The sequence below is a fragment of the Cyanistes caeruleus genome, chromosome 1, assembly GCF_971803275.1.
Source record: "Cyanistes caeruleus chromosome 1, bCyaCae1.hap1.1, whole genome shotgun sequence".
NCBI lineage: Eukaryota > Metazoa > Chordata > Aves > Passeriformes > Paridae > Cyanistes > Cyanistes caeruleus.
This window is the reverse complement of record NC_141701.1, coordinates 62624027-62647751: the sequence shown is the minus strand read 5'-3', so window position 1 is coordinate 62647751 and position 23725 is coordinate 62624027. Positions and strand designations below refer to the sequence as shown.

General features: G+C 37.6%; 1 long non-coding RNA gene across 1 annotated transcript; it reads left to right on the top strand.

Annotated features, from left to right (window-relative positions):
- Window positions 1–20350: 20350 nt before the first annotated feature.
- LOC111925405 (uncharacterized) lies at window positions 20351–23100 on the top strand. Its single transcript, XR_002862229.2, has 2 exons — window positions 20351–20430; window positions 21889–23100. It is a non-coding gene; the product is annotated as an uncharacterized LOC111925405 (long non-coding RNA).
- The last annotated feature ends 625 nt before the right edge of the window (window positions 23101–23725 follow it).

Below are 23725 nucleotides of genomic sequence, written 5' to 3'. Positions count from 1 at the left end.
AGCAACAAGCAACTTCTCTACTGCTAAAAGAAAATTCAGTCTCTGCAGCCTAGTTCTCTAACTTAAGAAAATTTTTCCAACTACATCATAAAATATTCTTGTAAACTCATAAGGAAATTACTTGAAATACAACTGCATTTTCATTTGCTAGAAACTCTTCCTAAGGAAATCAGCTAAAGAAATAAAATTTAAAAACAGAGATTTATTTCTAATCATTATTTTTCTAAGATTTTCTTCTTCTTTTTTTTTTTTTTTACATATATAACCTGCACAACACTTAATATTTATCTGAATTTCTGATAATCTTTTACAGTAGGGATGTTGAAAACTATTTTGGGGAGACTGAATAACAGTGATTGTTAATGACTACTTATGTCACATGCAGGATTCCTCAGCTTACAGAATTTGTCTCTGCAAGATTAAGTAAAGCACAGACTATGAATTACTGAGAAATAAGTTTGTTAGAACACTCTGCTAAATTAAATCTTTCACAAAAAAAGTGAAACCCTAAACCTCCAGAAGTAGGAAATTCAGTGGTTCTTAAGTAAAGCTAACAGAATTTGACATAAGTCTGGCTTAAAAAAAAAATAATTCATGATAAGTTGCTTTCAGAATATGACACTATGCAGTGTAAGAATTCTAAAAAGTGTTTTTCTAGTTCATGAGTGAGAAAATCTTTTATTCAAGGTGATTACAGAATATTCTATTGATTTAACTAGTGGATATTTAACTTTCCTTAAAATTACTAAAAAAAACAGTTAACAGCATGATTTCAAAATGTAAATTTAGAGTTTCAAGACATCTGCATTAATGCATTGAGGCTATTATTTTATGGAATAATGAGGCAAAAGAACAAATATAGATGCAAAGGTAATGTGCTACTGTTGGTTATTCTGAAGACATAAAGCAAATCAAGGCAGGAGTAACGCTTCAGCAAGGAAAAGAGGAATGCATCTTTGTGGGAAACAGTTTGCTTCCTCTGAGGTTTGCATTTTAGCTAACTTAAAGTACAACATAAAATGGTACTGACTGATACACATGTGAAAGCTGAGGGTGAAAAAAGCAAAGGGGAAAGCAATTTCTCAGTTGTAGCATCATATGAAGATAGTCTAGAAAGAAAGCATCAAACTGGAAAAAAACCCCTGAAATGTCAGGGAATCTCATTGTAATTCTGGAAGCTCTCTTTGAAGGCTTCCAGTAGTGTTTTTAAAAGTATGCCTAGACATACTCACTGTCTCAGGGAGTGGCAGGAGACTTCCTATTCAGCAAAGTAAAGAAGAAGCAGAAAATGTGACCAGCAAAAGCTGGTTTGTTTACTGGGAAGCTGCTGAAAGTGCTCAGTGTGAAGCATCAAGGAGACTGTGACTTGAGGCCACTTAAGAAAAAGTTTTGTGAGAAAAAGGTGAATCCTTGATATTCAAAGACATAACCTCCTTTTCCAGCCAGCCTGGCTCTCACAAAGCATCCGTGTCAGAGGAGGTTGGTGGCATCTTCTGTCATATCAGCCTCTTGGTTACACAACAGTGGTTCATAAACATGCTGGTCTGCTGTGAACTGTGTTTCTTGGTGATCATTGATCCCTACTCAAAACTGAGATTCAAACATTTCTACAGCTTTGATGCAGAGGAATACCATAAGCTAAGGACTACATCTGGAGGGACCTCTGGCACAGGGCCCACCCAGGCTATAAAAGGCTTTTCCTGGGTGTTATTACAGCTACCAGGTTATATACATTGTGTACCCCGATGAAGATGCTCTTTTTCCACCTCATGCTGATTACTGAGAGAATTTATATCTCTTCTACCAATTCCTCAAAACTCTTGTTCACTTGGTTATTCATTTGCTTTTTCCTTCTACTAACAGAGTCTGAAACAGTGAGGAATACAACTTATTGTCATCAAGCTGTTCCTTGTTGCTCCTTGCAGGGGAATGCTGTCTAACAGCTGTCTTAGGGAGATTAGAGTAAAACTATCTATTCAAACAGGGCTCTGAAAATGTCACTGAAATCTTGCTTTAGCTTCCAACCTTACAGCCTTCCATGTCCTGCCCTACTGTACCTTTTAAGTTCATTTCCCTTCAGTCTGCTTTTCTTCCTTTTTCTTGTTTTATTCTTCCTACTGCTTCCCCCTGCATCATAGCTGTCTTAACAGAAACATAAACAAGATATCTGTTCACACTGTCAAGTTACTTTTCTGCTGTGATTTTCTGTGTGATTCTCTTCTATTTTGTCTACTTTTCATTCCATGTGACTTCCATTTTTCTGCAAGGAATAGGTCTCTATTTCTTAAGAAAGCAGTTACACTATTTAGGGTATTGCCACAACCTAAATCACCTTCTTGAATGAATCCTACTGTTACACACAGATACATACACACATTTCCAAGCCCCAAAGGCCCTTCATGTTTTTATGAGAATGAAAATCTGGGGTGACTTCCAGAAAATACTCAAGAACTAGATAAATAGTGCCGGATCCCACATTTACAAGTGAAAAAGGACAGCCACAAATCTTCATCCTCCAATTAGAATGATGGAGGAGTTTCAAGACAAGGAAAGAACTGGACTGAACAAACTCATACACACTGAGGGTTGGGGTGAATGGGTATTTCTGTTGTTATTTTAATGGTTTGGAGTTTTAATAAGTAATTGAAAAGAACACTGAAAATTACAATTATGAGAAAGGACTGTATTAATAAATAACAAAAGATCAGGAAAAATAAAAAAGGCAGCCTGACCACACAAACCTTGCAGTGGCCAGGAAGACCTATAGAATCTGTGATGGATCTCCCTTTGACTTTTCTGGGACAACTGCAATATTCCAAGAAACCTAAAATGGAAAAGATTTCAAAACAACTATCAACTGTGTGCTCCACCTACTACCATCATCTATTTCTCTGCAATTCTTGCTGAAATCCATTAAAGACCCAGTTCTGCAATATGTGCTTCACATTCTGCAGCTATTGAGATCTAGTGAAGTCTGAAATGCATTTTCATATAAACTAAATTACTCCTAGTAAAAAGATCAAGACTTGCAGATATAAAGTCACCCCAGGACAGTTCTTTATAGCATAAATCTTAAACAGCAACCCAGACCTTGAAAATCTGAATTGATTCAAACAGGACTAGAATAGCTTCTTCAAATTTCATTCCTACCATTTATCAGTCCTCCTCAAACCCAAGATGAATTTTTAAAATAAAATAGAAATTATTAAAAAATGGGGTTTTGGGGGTGTTTTACATCTCTTCTTGAATACCACTCTGCCCAGCTTCCAAGTGCATCTCAGACTTACAAGGCTTTATCTTCTGCTTCTGCTTTGCTGGTCTCTATGCACGTGGCAGCTCTCCTACTGCCTGAGCAGTGGAGTTTGGAGAAAGAACTGCAGAGCTGTGACAGACAAAACACTCTTTTACAGTCACAGACCCAGAAAAATAATAAAGTCATAGAGCTCACTGACTAGTGCCATTCCATTCATCTTCAATGTTCTGCCAGTTTTAACCAGTTGTTGTATAGATTGGCGTAGGAATCACTCAACACACTGGCACTTCTGCAATCTATCATCCAATTGAAAATATTATAGTTCAAGTGAAAAGTGTTCCAGAAATTCCTAAGTTAAAACTTAATGTGAGAGCATGAAAATGTAAGATGTGTTGCTACAAGTGAAAAATTTTGCTAGATTTGACTTTCCTGGAAATAATTTACAAATAAAATCTATAAGTGAATGATATTTTATTATATTTCAGCATATTTTTTTATATTCCACCAAAACTTTAATTATTATTATTTTACTTAGAGAATTTACAAATTACAGTATACTTATTTGTCTTAAATTATGGTTTAAAAAATTAAAACTAGTCCGTACATCTATCCCAAAAATGCCAATGACCTCATTCAAATCAAGTCAGATACTGAAAATACACCTGAATTCCAAGACAGATAGATCTGAATTATCTACTGCTTCTTCACATCTTTTTCTAGGGTGAAGACCTCATTTTGACTGATTTCAAATCAGAATGAACACTGATCTTCTTTATAACCATAAAACAAGAACTTTTCACCTTTATATCATGTGAATGTTCCAGGAAACATAAAAAATGTGCAAAAACACGTCTTAAAAATCGAGTTGTGTTTTTCTTGACTAATTTTTCTCTCTTTATGATATAGATATACTATCTCATCATTGAAAAATACACATGCTGGCTTTTTAAAGTCTAATCAACATTGGTTTTTTATTATCACTTAGGCAACCTAAAGCCTCACAGCTTTATCTCTGAATGTTTTGGATGGAAAAGATCTGCAGCTTGATTATACAAATCTGTTTCCAATGCTGCAAGGGCAAGAACACTCCACAATTCATAACACAGTTCTGCAACCCCATTCATCCAAAGTGAGGAAGCCACATTTGCTCAGCAAGGTAAAAGTGGCTATCTGCTTCTCAGCTGACATGCATTTCAACCCAGACATGTTGCACAATGTAGACAGTGACAGTGAGAAAACATTGAGGAAAAAAATTCTAACCTAGCTATTACAAGCAATCAAGTTAGACTCAAGTCAACCTTGCTCTGACCTTAAAGAAACATCCCAGTAAATAAATGCAAAGTCTTATTCAGCTCTCACTGCAGTCAGGTAAGATGTAATCTCTCAAGTCAAGGAGTTAAATGAGTGAAATAAAGTATAAAGGCAAAACCAATCAGTAATGCTGAGTATAAAATTTAAAAAAAAAAAAAGTTTGAGGCATTTCTGTGAATGGGTTCAGAAGGTGTATTCTTTTGGCTTTGCAGCATACACTGGAAGAAGGAACACAGACATATTGTCACATCATTTATTTAAACTTGACATCTTTAGCATTTGTAGCAAAACATGGAATTTGTTGGGAATATTGCAGGTTTAACTTCTGGTCGTCCTAGAAATGCTCACACAAACATTATCTGAGGAAATGTCAGTTTGCATAGATGCAAACAAGCTCATGCCCTCAGCAGCCCATCTCCTCTGGGCATCCTTCAGCTTCCCACATGGTAAGAAGCCTGAGCACATACTGTGCTTACAGAGAAATTATCTACCTTTCACTTCAGACTGTGGGAGCAGATTTAGGAGGCGAGCCTATCTTGAGAAAGTGGGAAAGGGAGTGCCTGGAGCCTGGCAGGTGAACAGAGCAAAAGAACAGGGAGAAGCATTGGTTTAGGACTCAGACCCGAGCTTCTTCGGCAGGTGAGGACTCAGATCTCAGCTCAAAGTCCATCTGTAAGCTAGTATTTGTCAGTAGCCAGTGTCAAATAAAACTACTTTTTCTAAGAGGTGCAATTCTTTGCTTTCACCTTTCTGTTGATGCTGTTGAGCCCTTTTTTAAGCCTCATCTGTGGGCAAACCTTTCTTAGTTATATAATCCATGTTTCCTGCAAAATAAGACAAACATGGGCATATTACTTTTGCCCATATGAATTATCTTTTTTATATTTTCAGGTCTTAAAGGCAGGTATACAGCCTTCCTGCACTGCCAGCAGAGCAGTTTTTCAACTCTACCAATGAGTTGAGTTTACATGAATATGAAGCCACATTCTTTGTTTAAAGAGCAGAACTATGGAGGATAATCAGCTCTGCCATATGAAGAGACTCTGAACTTATCTTGAAGGCAGAACAAATTTTGATAGCTTGGCATCTCATTTTTTCTCTGGAACAGGACTTCTCCTGTGGAGTAACAACTCATTTCCATGGGAACATAACAGCTTTAGAAAGTATTGTGCTGGATCAGCTACAACAGGGGAGTTACTGACGGCAAAAGCAGCTCTGCTTCAGAGTAGAAAAGAATTTGAATAAAATGTAGCTGCAACTTCTTTTCTTTGCACTGAGTCTGTCATTGCTTGTTTCTGCATCTGTTCTATTACATCAGTTGCAGAAATGCCTACATGACAGCTCAAATGTGAGCAGCAGGACAACCCTTTAAAACTGGCAGAAGGACAGCCCATGGGTCACTACCTGAATGCTTTATAATATCCACAAACCAGTAGTACATATGACAAGATCAAATCTATGCAACGGGTCCTACCTATTAATCAAGAGATAATTAGAATATTCACAGTACTTGTGAGAACATGCTCCCTTGATCATTACGATATTTTCTCCATGGTACTAGATAATATTTAAAAAAAAATAAATTTTAAAACCATTGCCTTCCACATGCTTCCAGGTGTGTATAACACTGAGAAAATATTACACAGATCTTCAGTGTTGCAAGTGTAATTCTTTATCTTTCTTCCCAGAACCATAAAAATGATGTAGTTCATCAAAGTATATGAGTGCACAAAGGAGCTCTTCCACATCGTTGGTAAACCACATGTCAGAAATAATCTTTATTGATTAGAAACACTGGGATAACAGAGAAAGTCAGAGAAGGGTGTCACTTTAAAGACATGTTTCAGTGTTGTAAACATCTCTGAAAAGAAACAGTGCTTGATTCTCATCCTCATGCCACATTCTTATTTTCATCTGAAGTCTCAGGCAATTATCATGAGAATCTAACAAAATAATTTTCAGACTGGTATACTAGGTCAGACAAAAGGCTCCAATGATATTTTGTCTCCTATGGGAATGAGAAATGAAGGCCTAAGCACAGCTGAACAGTGACTCCACAGTGGTACTTCCCAAAAATACCATTCCACTTTTGAACAATTTGCAACATGGGCCTTCTGAGGCAGAGGTAGCATCTTTGTGCTTTACAATCTTTTTCATTTTCATTCACTCATCTGTTCACCTCTTCAATTCTTGTAAATATTTTAGTACTAGTATCATTCTTATGTTGAAAGTCCCTAGACTAAACATATGTTATGACGATATCATGGACATTTGCACCATTTCTTTCAAAGAGGTCACAGGCTGTTTTATGCTGAAAAGCCTTACATCTTGTATTGGAGGACTAAGCAAATAACCAAACCTTATTTCCCTTCTCCATGGTTTCATAGATGCCCATTATATATCCCCAAAAAGTTCCTCCTTTTCTCTGAGCTGAAGAGTCCCCTCAATTGCACTGTTCCTTATTCAGAGATATTCTATGTGTTTGATCTTCTTCGAAATGAGGAAGTGTGACAGAAAGAATCTGACCACAGCATTCACGACACAGAGCATCTACATGTGTATTTACAAAATGATACAATGTTTTGAGGTTTATCTTGTGTTCTCTTTCTGGTAATCCCTAATACTTGATTAGAACTCATTGCACTACTGAACACTGAGCAGACTTTTCACAGAACTAAGTCTGAAATTCAAGATCTTCCAGAGTGGTAATGGTCATCATCCCAGAGCTGGCAATCACATTGTATGTAACATTAGGACCTTTCACGCTGTCAATTTTCTCTGAAGAGTGAGCAAGAGTGATAACATTATCACAAAACATTCTTTCACATCACTTAAATTATTCCAATGGCTTCTGGAGGATATCCACATCTTTAATTCATTTATATTCTAAGGCATAACTCATCTTCATAAATCTGCACCTGATATCCTTAATGCATTTTGGAACTGGCTTGGTTTGTAGGGGTGGTGAGGTGGATAGCACTTTAATTTAGTATTCCAGTCAAGGGTAAAAAAGTGAATACAGGAGGATGAGATCTGGGCCTCTCTCAGAGGAGAGAAGAGTGTGGTAGTATGTGTAATGAGAAGACAGAGTGTCTTCTGGGTATTGACTCAGCTGCTATCATTAGTTATGATGCACTTATGAACAAGATCTGCTTTTCAAGTAAACAAACCTAAAGAAGAACACACAGAAGAAAAGAATTATGGACAAATACAGTCTGTACATTGAATCTTAGCCTAAGGGGATTTTTGCTAAAAAATTGCTAAGTCCAAATAAATTCTATGGCACTTGAAAAATTATTCACCTGCATTAGCCACTTTTAAGAAGAGTAATATCTGTAGGAGAGCACACAGATGGCAAATAAACTAGACTGGTTCTTTGCCAATATTATTGCTCAAAAATTCTGAATTTGGGGAATGTTGCACATTTCACAGTCTTTTTATGCCTCACATACCTGGGGGTTGTGTATATACTGTCAAGTTAAGACACAAGGCAGAAATTGCATTAAATTTATCATTTAACTTTATTCACCTGCACTCTTCCCACACTACTCGGGACCTTTTCTTGCTATTCTACCAGCCTCTGAACAGTTTGAAACCCCTATTATTTACAGAAAAGTATCTCAGGTAAAAAATGCAAACATCCTCAAAAGGTCTCTGAAATACTCATAATAATGACAACAATCACAAAGAAATTTCAAGATTTATTCCTTGGTTCCCATTTTGCACTGGATGAGAAGAATTTCTGAATACTTAATTGTTATCATTCAAAAACCTTTACAAAACATTGCTGCAATAGAGTACATAGCACAGAGTACACAACTCCTTTCAGGTTCATTCACTGCTCAAGAAGTGGAGAGGAATGTGCTAAGGATATGATTGTATTTTTCCTGGTCCTAGAATAATTATTGTAGCTGATAATAACTCTTTATTATAATTGCACCTGAGTAATTATCGAGGTCACAGACACATTGAGTGAGGCATTGTATGAACACAGGGAAGCTGCCCCTGTTTTAAACAGCTTGCAATTAAATTAAACAAGGTGTATGAAATTGACAGGAAGGAATAAAATTCACAAACTGAAGAGCATGATTGCAGCAAATGACAACCCATGGCTGCTGTTCTCGGGGTGAAATGGAGGTTATTAAGCATGGGCATAGCACATGGAAAGAAGAATGGAGCCACCAGAAAAGGTAGGACCACCAGTAACTGAATGACACAAAATAGAAATAAATTCAGGGAAGGGCAGGGACACACAAATGACAGGTGTAACAGGTTTGCTGTGGCTGTGTACAGACACCTAAGACACCTAAGACACTGCAAAACTTCCCCCTATGAAAATAGCCTAAGAGGAACTGTTCTCACACTTCTCATGAGGGGCTGTTTGGGCATGCCCAGCCTGGCACAGACACAGTGCCCCACACCCAAAGGGTTCTTACAGCCTCCTTGGGCTACCTCCACATACAAGAGTCTGTCATGCCTTCCAGAAGGTACAGAAAGGACAGGAAAATATGAGCCAGGGATTCATGGGAAACATTCATGCCACCTGAACCTGCCATATCCTGCCTTCACTAGAGTGTCCACTGCCAAGATTCACTCCCATGCCCATATCCTTTCTCATAGTCCAGGAGTGCCCCAAACAAAGGTGCAGTGCCCTTGAGCACGGAAGAGGCTAGTAAGTAAATGCTCCATATGTTTTCAGTGTCTGTGGAAAGTCAGAAGGTACTGAGCAACCTGAGGCACATTGTTCAAATAGTGCTACTCCACCAAGGCTGTCCTTGAGAAAGTCAGCAAAGAGGGCCCAGCTGGCCCCATCTCCAGCATGCAGTGATGTTTATGGCATGGACAGAGACATTTTTAGTGTGAGTCAAGTGCCAAGTCTGCATCTTGGCCGAGTTCCTGAAAGAAAATTTACCAGACCAAACTTATGACCTTGAGAAGCCAAGCCTATAACAAAACTATCAGATTGAATCTAATCCCTCCAGGGTCATGGGCTTTCAGTGTCTGAGACACACCAGCTTCACATGGCAGAACTTTGAATCTTGTGCACCACAAGGATCATTGTGCAACCTAAAAAGCTCCAGTTTTGTTCAGTTTTTATCTGGTTTGTAGATGTTCTTATGCAGACTGTCTGCTCAGATGCACAGATGCAGTCAGCCAGAATCTAAGCAGGCAGTAACACCACACTGTAGGGCAGCTGGCAGTAGGTGTGGCAGGTTCAAGTAATCACGCACCAGAAACTTGGATTGGGCCCCAAGCAACTGAGTATTATCTACCTTCATAATCTAAGCAAATTTTAATGGCCTGGCAACATCAGTCATGATGGCCACCTGCTGGTATTAGAGCGGGAACTTTAGTGGTACACACTGTGCCCAAGCTCTATACAAAATAGAATGAGGTTAGTTTGGGAGGAGGGGGCAGTGATGTAGAAGGATTGGCCTTTTTAAGTAGCTTTCCACATCTCATGATATGTGACTGCAGCCTGATTCTGCTCCAAGCAGGTGAATGCACCTTTCCCAGAAACATTGTCCTGGGACCTGATTGTGGAACATCAACTTGTATATGCCTTGATTAACACACAGTGAAGTCTTAAGAAAGATATAATCATAGGTTGTGCTAAAATGTATATATTTAAAATTATTATTTTTCACTTAATTTGTAAATCAAAACACAACACTTTTGGCTTTTCACCCCAGTAAATAAACAAAATATGCTTATTTTTTTTAAACCAGACAAAAAATATTGTTCTGAAGTGTAAAAATAGTTTGTCCAACAGTAGTTAAATATGAAATTTATATTATTTTTACATATCCTCAATAAAAGATTAATGTAATACAACATTATTATTATTATCATTAATAATAATAATAATAATAATAATAATAATAATATCAATAGTATCATCTCCGTCTTCAGATGTCCTTCTATAATTTTAAAAAATGCACTATTTTTCTCACTCAATATGACAAGTAAGGTTTCTTTGTGAATTTGGGACTTTGTTTAGTTTTTTTTTCATTCAGATTTTTAGGCTTTGTTGGGCACTGAGTTTAGCATTACATATTCAACAAGCATTTATTGGTTTTGTGAAAACTGCAATTCTTGTCATATTTCCTTCAATTAGATCAACCACTAACACATGTTATGTGGGTATGCAGTTATTTAGTTCATTTGCAAACATAGGTAATAAAATGTCTGTATTGCAATACCTCTGTGTGCAGAGTATTCATATTACTTCTTCCACTGGAACTTGCTCATTAATCATGGTGACAGCTGATACTTTTTTCACTGACATGAGATATACAATTGTTAAAAAATTTGTTAGAAAGCTTAATATTGTCATTTATGATATCTGCAAAATAGAGAGAACCTTCATAGGAAAACTAATATGACAAATATTGATACCAGTGGTAGATGGTACTTGTCTCACAAGCAGTGACCTCTTTGAAAGGCACTAAGATGTTAAATGTGAAAACCAGACTTTTAAATGCATAATTCATGTGTACTCAAGAAATTCTTCACACACAAACTCAAAATTATTTAACTGACACTAGATATCCTAAAGGGTGGGAAGGAGAAAAAGTTCTATTCTTAGTAGGATGACATATGCATCCAGACATGCAATAATAAATTTAAACAAATATGCTATGCCTTAGGAAAAAATAATTAGAATTGAAGTAGCAGCTGACATCTGCAGAAAGGGGTGAGGCTGTAAAATGTGGTCTGTTAAGGACATACCACCCTTGTGAAACAAGTAAAAACCATATCTGAAAACAGATAATACTTCAGAGCTCCCCAGCTGAACAGAGGGAAACAACCATAAAGGATAAACTCAGATCAACTGAGTTTAGATTTCACTTTGACAGGATTGTCTATATTAAATATGTTGTATAATAGCGCTACAAGAAGAAGAATGATAAAACATTTGGAGCTGGTGATGTCCTCCAGTGACCTGAGGTGGATGAATACCAAGAAAAGCTAATGAAAAAAAGCTCAATGATTCTAAGAGAGAAAAAGTAAACTGTCTAAGGAAACCGCAGGGTCAAATTTGGAAAAGTTCTGATTTCTGTATGAGAAGTTGAGAAAAAAAAAACAAAAGTAGCCTCTTTTCTATTTCAGTCAAGCTTTTGTCACAGATAAACTTGGCCACTCTAGAAGGACTGCAGCATCCCCAGGTTGCTTCTGTGCTAGTGTGACTATGCATTTGGGATCAGAATCAATTTCCTTGGACACTTATAACTAAATTCAAACTGATAACAACTCTCCAGCTTGTATTTTCTTTATTTTAAATGTATCTTGAGGTATTGCCCTATGAGGACTATCAGGAATGCCTAGGAAATTTAGTACCAGCTCATACTGGTACTCATACCATCTTAAAAGTGTCATCAGGAAGTTCCTGTTGGAGAAAAGATTGTTTTAATGCATCATGACCACAGGAGGATAGAAAGTGCCTGATAAAAGAGCCAAAAACCCCATAATATGCATGCTATATGCATGCTTAGAAAACAGAAATTGTGAGAGTATGAGTTCTAGTGATCTGGCAAGGGAACAGTTTAGTTGTTATCAATTTCCTTTGGTTAGGACAATAGAATGTCCCTTTCCAGAAATCCCCTTTCATTTTTTTATTTTTATTTTATTTTTTTTTTATTTTTGCAAAGAAGATTCATGGGTATAAAGAGAGATTTGGAAAGAGTCTTAGGAGACACATATTTCCTGTCAGTAAAACATATTATTTTACCAATGTTGGTAAAAGAGAGTAGAGTTTTGTCCTTGAATATATATGCCACTGCTGTTTACTTTAATGGGGGGTATGTGCCATATTCCAGTGATCAACCTTGGCACTTGCAGAGAACTCCAGCTAGGAAACCAAATGCTTATTTCATAGACATGCTGCACTTGCTATTGTTGGAGAGATGTGGACACCAGCAGACCATACACACTCTTTCCATTTTGCTTATTTTAGAAGTATAACTGGTTTAGGACATCCTTGAAGAAACTTCACCTCCTTTATTAAAGTCTCAGAGCACCAACTCTTACACCAAAAACTCTGTGAATATCCCATCATCACTTTTTTTTTTCCTTCAGAATGGTAGACTGACTTTCAGAACACACTCTTAGATTCCTAGCACAAAATTCAGGTGCACCATGTTCTTCAAACATGAAATTACATGGAGAAAAATCAAATAGAAGGCTTTGGAATGTTTCTGAAATTACTTCTGTATTAATCTTGATTGTTTTGGGTTTTTTTTGTGAAAGCCCAAGGTCTCACACTAAGCTATTTATTTTGTCATTGTAATTCTGGCTGCATTCATCCCTCTTTATTTCATATTAGTTTAAAATACCTAAAATCAAATATTTTTTTGGTTTTATGAAATTTCACAATCCATCAATTTAATATATAAATTTGTCATAGGACGCAGAATATGTATAGTCAGGTGGGAAGAGACTGGGGAGTAGGTACAACCAATTCATTTTTGAAAGAGAAAGACTTCATTCCCTGGAGACAGCATAGCAGGTATTTTGCAAGTGGAGGCATACTATTACTTAAATCCTCAAATACTTTTTTCTATTCTCTTCAAAAAAGTAGAACATGCATTAGCCCATATTAATTCAACCTCACGGTGACCCACAGCGACATATCACTGTCCTTAATCTTTATAAATGGCTTTTGCACTCTGCACCATCAAAAAACTTTCTTTTTGCTGATCAATACAAAGTGTATTTGAAAAGAGCATTATCTGCCTTTGAAAAAGCCTTCTGCACAATCAATGGTCTTCAGAAGCAGATGCTGATCAAGCAAGCATAGGCAACAATGTAGAAAGCTAGTAAATATTGATCCCAATTCAGAAAAGGAAATTGCCTTGTAGTTGCAGTGTCTGACTTCATTTAGCTCATAAGTTTACTACAGGTCTGATTGGCTGATCTGGTAAACACTATAGTGCATCATCACTGATCTCTCTGTGCTTGTACAAACAACTTACTTGTTTTCCCTGATGAAACTACAGTTAAAAAAATTTCAAAAATGCTGATTTTTGTTGTAGAAAAACATGACTAATACTAATGGTTCACATGATTTCATAGTGGATTAAAGCAAGCAGTACAAAAGCTCTGACACTGGCATATCTTATGAATTTGTACTCCTTAACTAAAAAAAACCCAAAACATAATACACAAAAAAAAAAGTTTGATCATTTTTTATGTCAGAGAACCAGCTGAACTCAATTGGTTTGACAAAGTTACAGACTCGATTAATTTCTTTGTTTCCTAGGATTTATTGACAGAACCTGGCATATATGAGAGCAGAAACAGTAGGCCTAGATCCAGGCAGTACCACCCCACCAGTGCAGACAGAAGGAAAGATGCAAGGGAACCTCAGCACATGATCTAAAGGTCCATGCAATGCATTACAATAAGACTTGAATTATTCTAGATTTATGATGTTGTTTATAACAGAAATCTTGTTTAGTACTTCCAAATTGTGAGAGTCACATAATTAGCTGTCAGAAAAGTGCACTGATCGTCATTCTGCAAAAGATATTTTAGCTCACAGTGCGGTATAAATCACAGGAGGTGACGGTCATATCCTGTGTCACGGAAGTCAATAGGACCTCATTGATATTCAGCAACCTATCTGAGCATTCCTTCAGATTATGGTAGTAAAGGTTGTCCCCCACAAACTGAGCACAAAATTACACTAATTACAGGTCTATGATTCAGATGGAAATAGACTAGTAGAGGTGCCACAAATATGTGATCAGCCCAGTCAGCTTGCTTGCTCTGGAGTAAGAACCAGCCCCAAATTCTCAGCAGTCAGAGGATGGGTCACTTATCTTTGAGTCAGACACAAAGCTGGGCAATGAGTGACAAGACAATATTACAACACCATAAGCATTTTGTGTCAAATAGATATTCTCCGTTGTGGATCCTTGTTTGAAGATTGGGATGGGATTGATGAAGTCTATGAATAACACAGATACACTTAAAATTTTACTTAGAAAAATAAGGATGGGAAAGACAACAGCCATTCTTCCTGTCCAGCCTGAAGCTAGGTAAATTCACTGGCCTTCACTGGCAAACCATCTTTATAAAAAGGCCCAAATGGACTTTTCACAGAACATGTGTCTTCTAGTAAACAGGAAAAACAAATCTGAAATTTAAAGACTACCTCCTGTGTCACAGAATTCTATGATAAAATATTTTACTCTTTATTCTTTTTAACAGATTTACGGAGTTTAATTACTAAAAATCTGCAAAGTATTTTCATCTGTACTCTCAATGTCACTACATTGATAAAACAAACTTTTAAATCTATATGAGTTTTAAAATTTAAGAAAGTCTTAAATAAAATTCAAGGCATACTTTGACCACAGAGTTTTGACCTTAGTTGAAAGTAATAATTAATAATAATAATAATAATAATAATAATAATAATAATAATAATAATAATCCAAATGCTTTAAACCTAGTTCTTGAACAACTTAAAATGAAATTTTCTAGACTAAGAGCCTAATTTTCCACACAAATATAGTAATTAGATATGAAACTGTTCATGTATCATAATGCTGTCATATTGTGGTATTTGGTCTAAATCAGGAGGTAAATCAGGGAGCCATTATATGGTTTTACAGCCAGTGTATATTTGTAGGGTGGGAAGAGTAGTTTGGGCTGTCCAGATCATAGCTGAACAATGGGTCTGAAATAGGGTGTTTCTAGGATATATGTGGAGAGCAGAATATGAAAGAACAATATTTTTCACTGTCAGTTTGTGGGCTGTTAAGAAAAGTGCTTGGTTTGGGTTGACAAGCCTAATGTGATAAATGGTGCATACTTTTGTAGGACAGTATTTTCTCAGCAAGGGGTGAAGGTTTGTCTTATTTTAGAAATGAAGTGGAATGACTTTGTGTTTGCAGAATGGTGGTCTGATGCCAAGTACTATGGGAGGAGTTGTAAAAATCCACATACATATATCCACCATAATGATGTCAACTGCTTTTTTAGCGTTATTAGCATTATTTTGCAATAATGCTCAGAACCCTCACTGGAACGAAGACCATACTGTGGTCTACATTTGTTCCTCTTCAGCACAAACACATAATGAAATTGGGTTCTTTGCTTACTGGAAAAGACTATTGTTGCATTTTTGCTGCTGATTCAATATATTACAAATATATTACCAGAGAAAGTCCCATATAACTGCTGTTGCCAGTATACAACACACTAACATACATGGCTTAATTTATGTCTCCTCTGGCACTGGTACTCTTGACTTACACAATACATGTGAAGGAGGCCCATCAGAGGGCTCTTAAACTATTTTAGAATACTAATCAGTCCCTACACACTACAGCTTTTATGCTGCTTACAGTAAGCTACAAAGGCAGAAGCAAGCTGCAAGTGTAAGCCTCAGCCAGTGCAGCAGTTCTTAGTCCTGTACCATTACTAGCACCCAAAAAATGCAATTCTAAAATAATTACATCCTTGCTAATCATCAAGTATATGATGACACAAACCCCTAAAATAATAGCTGTTAGTGAAAAATAATTCCTATTGCATGGAAACAACTGCTTCTCTGCAAGACCTCATCTTCCTAAGCAGCACCATTCAGAAACCCCTCAGTGAGCTCAGCATACTCAGAACACAGATCAGAGAGCATCTTCACCACATCCCAGCCCCTAGCTGTGCTGGGGTGGAGGCACAGGGCCAGGATGTTGACTTGTCAGTCTGCAGAACCTGAAAACAGCAAAGGACACTACAATATAAGAAGAGGGACACTGTCCCTGAGAGGGACACTGCAATCAAATGCTCGTGTTGGGGTGGTGCTTAAAAGATCAGTCACCAACAGCACAACTCAAATAAAGAGCAGCATTATAGCATGATGAAAAACTGTGAGAAAAAAAAGCAAAAAAAAAAAAGGCTAACTAATTTTGTTATGCCATTTTAGGGACAACATAATGTCTGCAAGCTCCTAATTAAGAGTCCTATTTCTTTTGCCCTGGACGAAGTAAAAAAGTGAAGTTTAACACAGTAACTTTTTGCTTTAAACTGAGCAATGAAAGTTTGATCCCCTCACATAAACAACAAAATCCTCTAGGCTTTTGCAGCTTGGTGGAAACGGCCAAATCTGCATTCAACTGGTTTTTCACATTTCCATTATTGTGCAGAATGAAGCCTTGTGGAGCCCAAGGGACATGTGTTTAGCTGCCATTCTGCAGCGCTTGTAGCATTTTAACTTCAAGCCTCTGGGAAAAAGCCGCATACCTATTACTGTGGCTTTGGAGTTTAAATTGTTAGTTGATGTGTCCTGTTTATCAAATCCAAAAAGCAGTTTGTGCCTGAAAAGTAGACCAGGGCCCTGCAAGCAGAGGAGGGTTTTGGCTGGTTGTTTTTTTAAATAAAACCCTAAAGAAGTGGCAGTTAAAATTAAGTAATCAAGTATTTGTCCCTCTTTTCTGCCTCCGGGTTATTTTACACTTACATTGACTCACTGCTGGCATTCTAAGTTTGGCAAGGCACAGTGCTCACCTATCTGACTTTCTGTAAGAAATACGCTTATGAGAGTAAAAAGGAGATGGGCTGAGCCGTTCCTCTTTCAGGTGAAGTTTTATTTCCATGTTTGGTCAATGCAAAATAAAACCAAACTAACAAAACCCCAAGCCTAGAATCCCTTTCCACACTCATATACATCTCATTATACATAATCAAACATGATCAGCACTTTGCAGGTTCAAAGTACATTTTACTTTCCACATCTATTAAAAAGGAAATACATATAAAGCATAAAACTATTTAATTTTATATGCTTTCACAGACAGGTGTGTTTCTGTAGGCTTGGATGGATGTGTTGCTGATTTTCTTTAATATATATAATCTGCCATCTATTTATTGTATATGTTGTAAAAGAAATAGTAGCTGACTTACAGTGGAAAGAGAGTCAATATACTACTTAAATCTAAAGAATATCCTTCAAAACTGAAAGGATTAACTTTTTTCAGTTTGTTTTAAAACATTCCTTCTTAAAAAGAAGTCTATTGTTATGAATGAGCTTATGTTGGCCAGCTAGACTACTATCTGGGGAACAAATGTTTCCCTGTCGACATGAGACAACTTGCAACTTTTATTATTGTATTTCAAATAATGGAAAGTAATAGTAAAATTGCTGCAATAAACTAAAAGAAAATCTTGATAGTTGAGTCTGTTATGCAATATGTATTCCCCTCACTGTTCCCTCACTGGTGCCAAAAGCATGTCACTCAGGTAATTTGTTTTAGACCCTTAACAAGACTTAGAAGCAATTATTATGAAACACTGACACAACAGATCTCACCAACAATTGAAGTTTGACAGCTTGTGAGAAAAGTCTCATGTTTATGTCATTGGAGAGGTGATCCTTATATGACCTCCTTTTTCACTGCTGTGAATGATAAACTATCGCTTTCCCTGGTTCACTATAGCTGAAGGCCCAGTGTACTGTACTTGTAAAGGAAATTTTCAGCTGGTTCTCTGAATCAAATGAAGCTGGAAGCTCCTTTGGTCCCTTTGACTGATCTAGTTTAGGCTTTATGATACACTCTAACTGTGTAAGGAGCTAAAAACCTAAATATATCCACACCGTGCATTTGTAAAGAACTGTAGAACAAACATCCATAGAGATAAATGTGTGGGGCTAGCACACATACACTTACTGACTGAAAATAGCTTCACATTTGCTTTTCTAAGGAAACTGAAACAACTTGTGAGTTGTGAGATGTGAGAGAGGGAGAGAAATTGCAATATATTAATTTTCTTTGTTTCAGAGTAGAAGTTGGAGGGATTATTTAATGGTTTATGTTAATTCTAGAATATGCAAGCACCAAATCAAGTATTCTTAATCCACATTTCAGAGGCAAGTGGAAGATGATGTGGTAGGCAGGTCTATATATTCATGTTGCAAGTGCTCTTCAAAACTCACATGAATCAGCTGGAATTGCCATAGAGCAGTGGAATAGAAATCTTCAGGCAGTGAGGTTAGACCTCTCTGCACTCCTGCATTTAGTTTGAACACCACAAGACAAAACCTATATTTCTTTCTTTGCTGTTAGGTAGCTTTCCTACTAACAATAATCTTCTTTAAAAAAATATAAGTAAACAAAAAAAAAAACCCTACTAAATCCACAAATCAACACCACACCTCCCAAAACAAACAAACAAACAAACAAACAAACAAACTTTCTGACAGTTTTATTTCTTTGCGTACTCACATCTTGGTTCCTTGTTCCAAATAAGTAATTATAATGAATGGCCAAACTTTTGTTTAAAATATTAGCTGAAGCTAATTGGAGAGGGCAGAACTTAAACTGGACATATATAATGAGACTAGCTTATTAATTGTGTAAAAGTTGCAGCTGGTAAGTAAGGTTAAGAATCCTGTGATCATAGAACATATTGACTGCATTTCACCACATCCTTAAAATGTGCTTAATCTAACGTGAGTTAAATTGCATCCCAGCTGAGAGGAAACACAACCAATACATCACTCTTAGGTCCTCTCTGCCAGACTAAGAAGAGATTGGCATGCATGACACCCAAAGTCAGGACACTCGGAGGCAGGATGGAGCAGGGAAGTAAGTGAATGTATATTCCAGAAATCCATCAGTATCCTCTGATCTTGCTGTGACACCTAGGCATTCAGTCATGGTTTTAAATCAAAGTGTAATTCTGTGATACTTATCTCTTGGAACAGTAAGGGTACAGTGTGCTTGATGCAATCACTCTTGTTCACCCTGGAAAACTAAACACACATGCTGACTGTATGTCCATCCCACATTCTAACACGAGTCTCACTAAACTTTGGGCCATCTGCTAACCAGAGAGGCCTGAACTTTTGGAAATACATTCTGTTTCTCCTTTTGTTTATGTTTATATTTATATGTATACAATGTCCTGCTAATTGTGTCTGAGAAGAAAGGGTAAAAGCAAGAGCAAACTCAGCTTGAATAATGTTTATCTAATAATCTGGGAAGTAATAGTGTATGCCTTCTGCACCAGAAAGTTTCCAAATCTTTGACTTTCCAAGACTTTTCAAGAGTTGACAGAACAGCAAACTGGTGCAAACTATTGTAATTTTCACAAAAATATATACTGTACTTTAGTGACAGCCTGGCACACTTCAGTAGCTTGTTGAAATAATAAAACCAGTGTCAGGAACATAAATGCCTTGCCTTGCGATTCTTTTAGACTTTTAAAACACTCATGTAGTTTTAACAGTGAATTCCTTGTTGGGAATGCAGCCTTCTGCTAACCTGGGGTCCTGGCTCTCTTATTACTACAGTTTAACATCTCAGTGGTCTGTAACAGAGATTATTCTTCAGTCTCTCAAAATAAACCTTCAAACATAGACGTTGGGATAACCCCAACAATACTGGCATACAGATCCACAGCTATGTTGCTAAATGGGACTGAACGTGATTCTTTAGGTGCACGTAACTAAAATGTTAAAATCTACAAATCCATACAGGCATGATCCCTCCTCATTTCTGTTTACACTCCATAATGAATCTTTGATCAGTGCCCCTCCATATATCTGCTGCCCTCCTCCCATTATTATTTATCTTTATTTTATTTATTGCCATTGCAACTGGCAATCTCAAGGATATGAGGTGTTTAATGTCTTGCTCATTACTGCAAAACAAATGCAGGTTTGTGTGAATCACCATCATTAGCAGAAACGAGAGCACTCCTAATTGCAAACAATTACTCAACAAGTGTTGCTCTTCCCCAAGAAACCTATTAAATACTCACAGTGGAGCACCTGGCAGCCTGCTGAGACTTCAGTTTCCTATGCAAATGGAAACTGCCATGGAATTCAGTGACTTCTATTCAGTTGTTTTAGATAGGTGGGTAGGACTCATTTATATGTCTCTAGAAAGAGTGCCCACAAATGACACAACTTGTCAGACTTACCAGCATTCTTATCCCTCTTATTCCAAGTGGTTATATGTTTAGTTGGTTGGAGGTGTGTGTGTGTGTGTGTGTGTTTTGTTTTCTTTATTTTTGGGTTGGTCGGTTGGTGGCTTTTTGGTTGGTTGGGTTTTTAATAAGAACAAAAAAAAAAAAAAGAGTCCCAGCAATCTATCTTCTGGTTCTAAAGATCTCTCTCCAGAAGTGATAATATTGATACATCCTAGCCATGATGCCCTATGGACAAACAAAGCATCTTGGTTTTCCAGGGACATTAGCAAACATGACTTTTATCAATAATTAAACCTGAAACAGCTTAGGTTTCTGTGCAATTTATGATTGCCCCCTTGCTCCCAGGTATTTCACATCTGGAAAGCTACATCATAGTATCACACCCAAAAACCAAAAAGTTCTGTTTTCTATGTTTGTATCCCCCTAAGGATATAAGCCATAAAAGGAGACTTTCACCCTCAAGGTTACAGCAACAGTTGTATTCAACATCACCTCAACCAGGTGATGGACACAGCAAAGCTTCTGCCATTTAGGAGTTAATGCAGCTGGCATGTGTGTGTGTGTATGCACTAATTATAGATCACAGCATGCACTAGGATGCTAAGGAAGTTCAAAGAGAATATTAGATCCCTGACTCCAGCAGATGCACAGCTCTGGGGTATAAGAAAAAATGTGTGAGCAAATCACACAAGCTTCCTGAGCAGCTAGAAACAAACCTGGAACCCTGCAGGCTATTGTTGGATTTGTAAAATTGACAATAGCCTCTGCAACTTGTAATTCAGTCTTGTTTTTCATTATTATTAAGATTATTGTTTCAGTTTACCGAGCTCATGAAAATGTGAGTAGAGAAGAATGCAGGGATTCTCTGACAGTATTTATGCTATAAAATATTAACCTGTTGACACCTTGCATCAAAATGGATTCATTTTTAGAGAGAGTATAATAGTTCTATCATCTTTATATAAGCATTATACACTATTCTGAAGTACCTTGAAACTGCTCCTTGAGTTCTACATTCCTAAACTCAGTTTATATAATATTTAGAATACATTTAACACGCACAACCCAAGTTGTTTGAAGACAACCAGATCAGGCCATAGAGCTGGTGGCTGCAATGTTGCCTTACAGCTGTTAGGGAAGAGCAGGGAAGGAAAATCAAGGTAAGAAATACCCAGTGAAGAGTTCTTTCACTTCTCTAATGTAAACCATAGATTTTAAGGCCAAAATAATTTATTCTGCTGTACCATCCAGTTAATCTTAAAGAATTTCACACAGCCAAAAATGGGACAGAGAGCTTCATTCCCCACTAGGGCATCCAATATCAGGCAAAACTGACCTCCTGACTAACAACAACCCTGCCTTTCATCTTATTTTCACTGTAGGCTGCCCAATAGCTTGGAGAAACATCTTCCAGGAAGACATCCAGTCCTGAACTGAAGATGCCATGAGAAGGAAAAGCCACCACTTTACTCCAACAATCTGTTTCAAGGGCTTCTCAGATCTACTGTGAAATTGTGCACTTGATTTCTCAGATGACTGCCTTGCCTCAGCCTCCAGCCATTGGTTTTAATTATGCCTCTCTCTACTAGATTAAAGAGTCTAGTATCCTACGATATCTCTCCTGGCATTACTTTTACAGTGAGATCAAACCACCTCTGACATTCTTAATACAATGAGCAGAATGATGTTTAATGTTCTTGTAGTCAAATGTCTCCTCCTGGGCCTCAAATAATTGCTGTGGGTCTTCTCTCCAATTCTGGGCACCCTCCAAGATGAGGATATTAGAACTGATTGCATGGATATACCTATATATTTGTTCACTACTTCCCTGTTAACATTCTGAAGGAGCATATTCTTGGGGTTTTGCCTCAGTTTTGACATTCAAACACTCTACCGTTTGGATCAGTTGTTTCTCTGGATGCAGCTCCCCATACTGCATCTATACACTGTGCTCCTTGACATGTGATTCTGTTTGTCACTGTCTCCCACCCCCCATGGATGCATTTTTTTCACTTATGCATCCAGACTTGTAATTAGACAGTGCTGATTACCCAGACCCAGCACTGGTAAACTCTCTGTTAGCCCCCCCTAGATTTTTTCAGCTGCAGTTCTATATGTATTTCCAGATCAAAGTCTTGAGGCTAGACCTGGAATTGTTTGTAGATACAGGTCACTCAACAACAATCTCCCACTGACATTTTTTGACTTTTGAAATCCACATTAGTGATATCCATGTTACACACACATGAGGGAGGAGCACTGCCAAAATATGACATGTCCACACAGTATGGCACAGCACCAAGCAAAAACTCTGTTACTGTAGGTGTCCTGTTGTGGCCCCTAGTCATCACTACTGTGTACAATCCTGAGTAGCACCCATAACACTCCTTGTTTCCCCATGCAGCTTTTCATTGAAGCTACTTCTCACGTGGGTATAGCTGACTATTGTCACAGAATCACAGCGCTTTAGAATTTGTAAGGCCTTTTGGGGATCATCTAGTTCAACACCACTTCACAAAGCTAGGTCAGCTAAAACAGGATATTGACCAGCTTCATTTTTTAGAATATCCAAGGATGGGGACTTCCCCGACCTCTCTGGACAGTCTGGTCAAGTGAACAATCACTATCACAGTGACTTCTTTTTCTTATCACATTTAAGTAGAATTTTCTGTGTTTCAGTTTGTGCCTATCAGCTCTCAGCTTTTAGTGGATACCATTAAGAAGAGTCTGACTCCATTTTCTTTGCTCCTTTCTATCACACAATAGTAAGATTTGCTTCTGAACATTCCCTTCCCTAGCCTAAGTGATCCTATCTCTCTTAGCCTCTCATAGTTTCTCACAGAGGCTACAATCTCTTCAGCATCTTTGCAACCCTTCATTGGCCTTGCTCCTGCAAGTCTGCCTTTCACTGGACATCCTAGACTTGGACACAAAATTCCAGATGTGCTCTCAGCATGGCCGAGGAGAAGAATCACCCCCTTAACCTGCTGGTGAGGGTCTAAAGAAGGACAGCTACTGCTGGCTGTCTGCCATAAGGGCAAGTTTGTGGCTCACATTCTACTTGGTGTCCACCAGGTGCCTTGCAGCCTTTTCTGCAATGCTTCTTTCCAGTCAGTCAGACCCCAGCATGTTGATGGGGGTGCCTGGAGTTCCATTCCTCCCCAAGGGTAGGGCTTGACATTTATTTTCTTTCATCCTTGTCTGGAGATTCCCACTGGC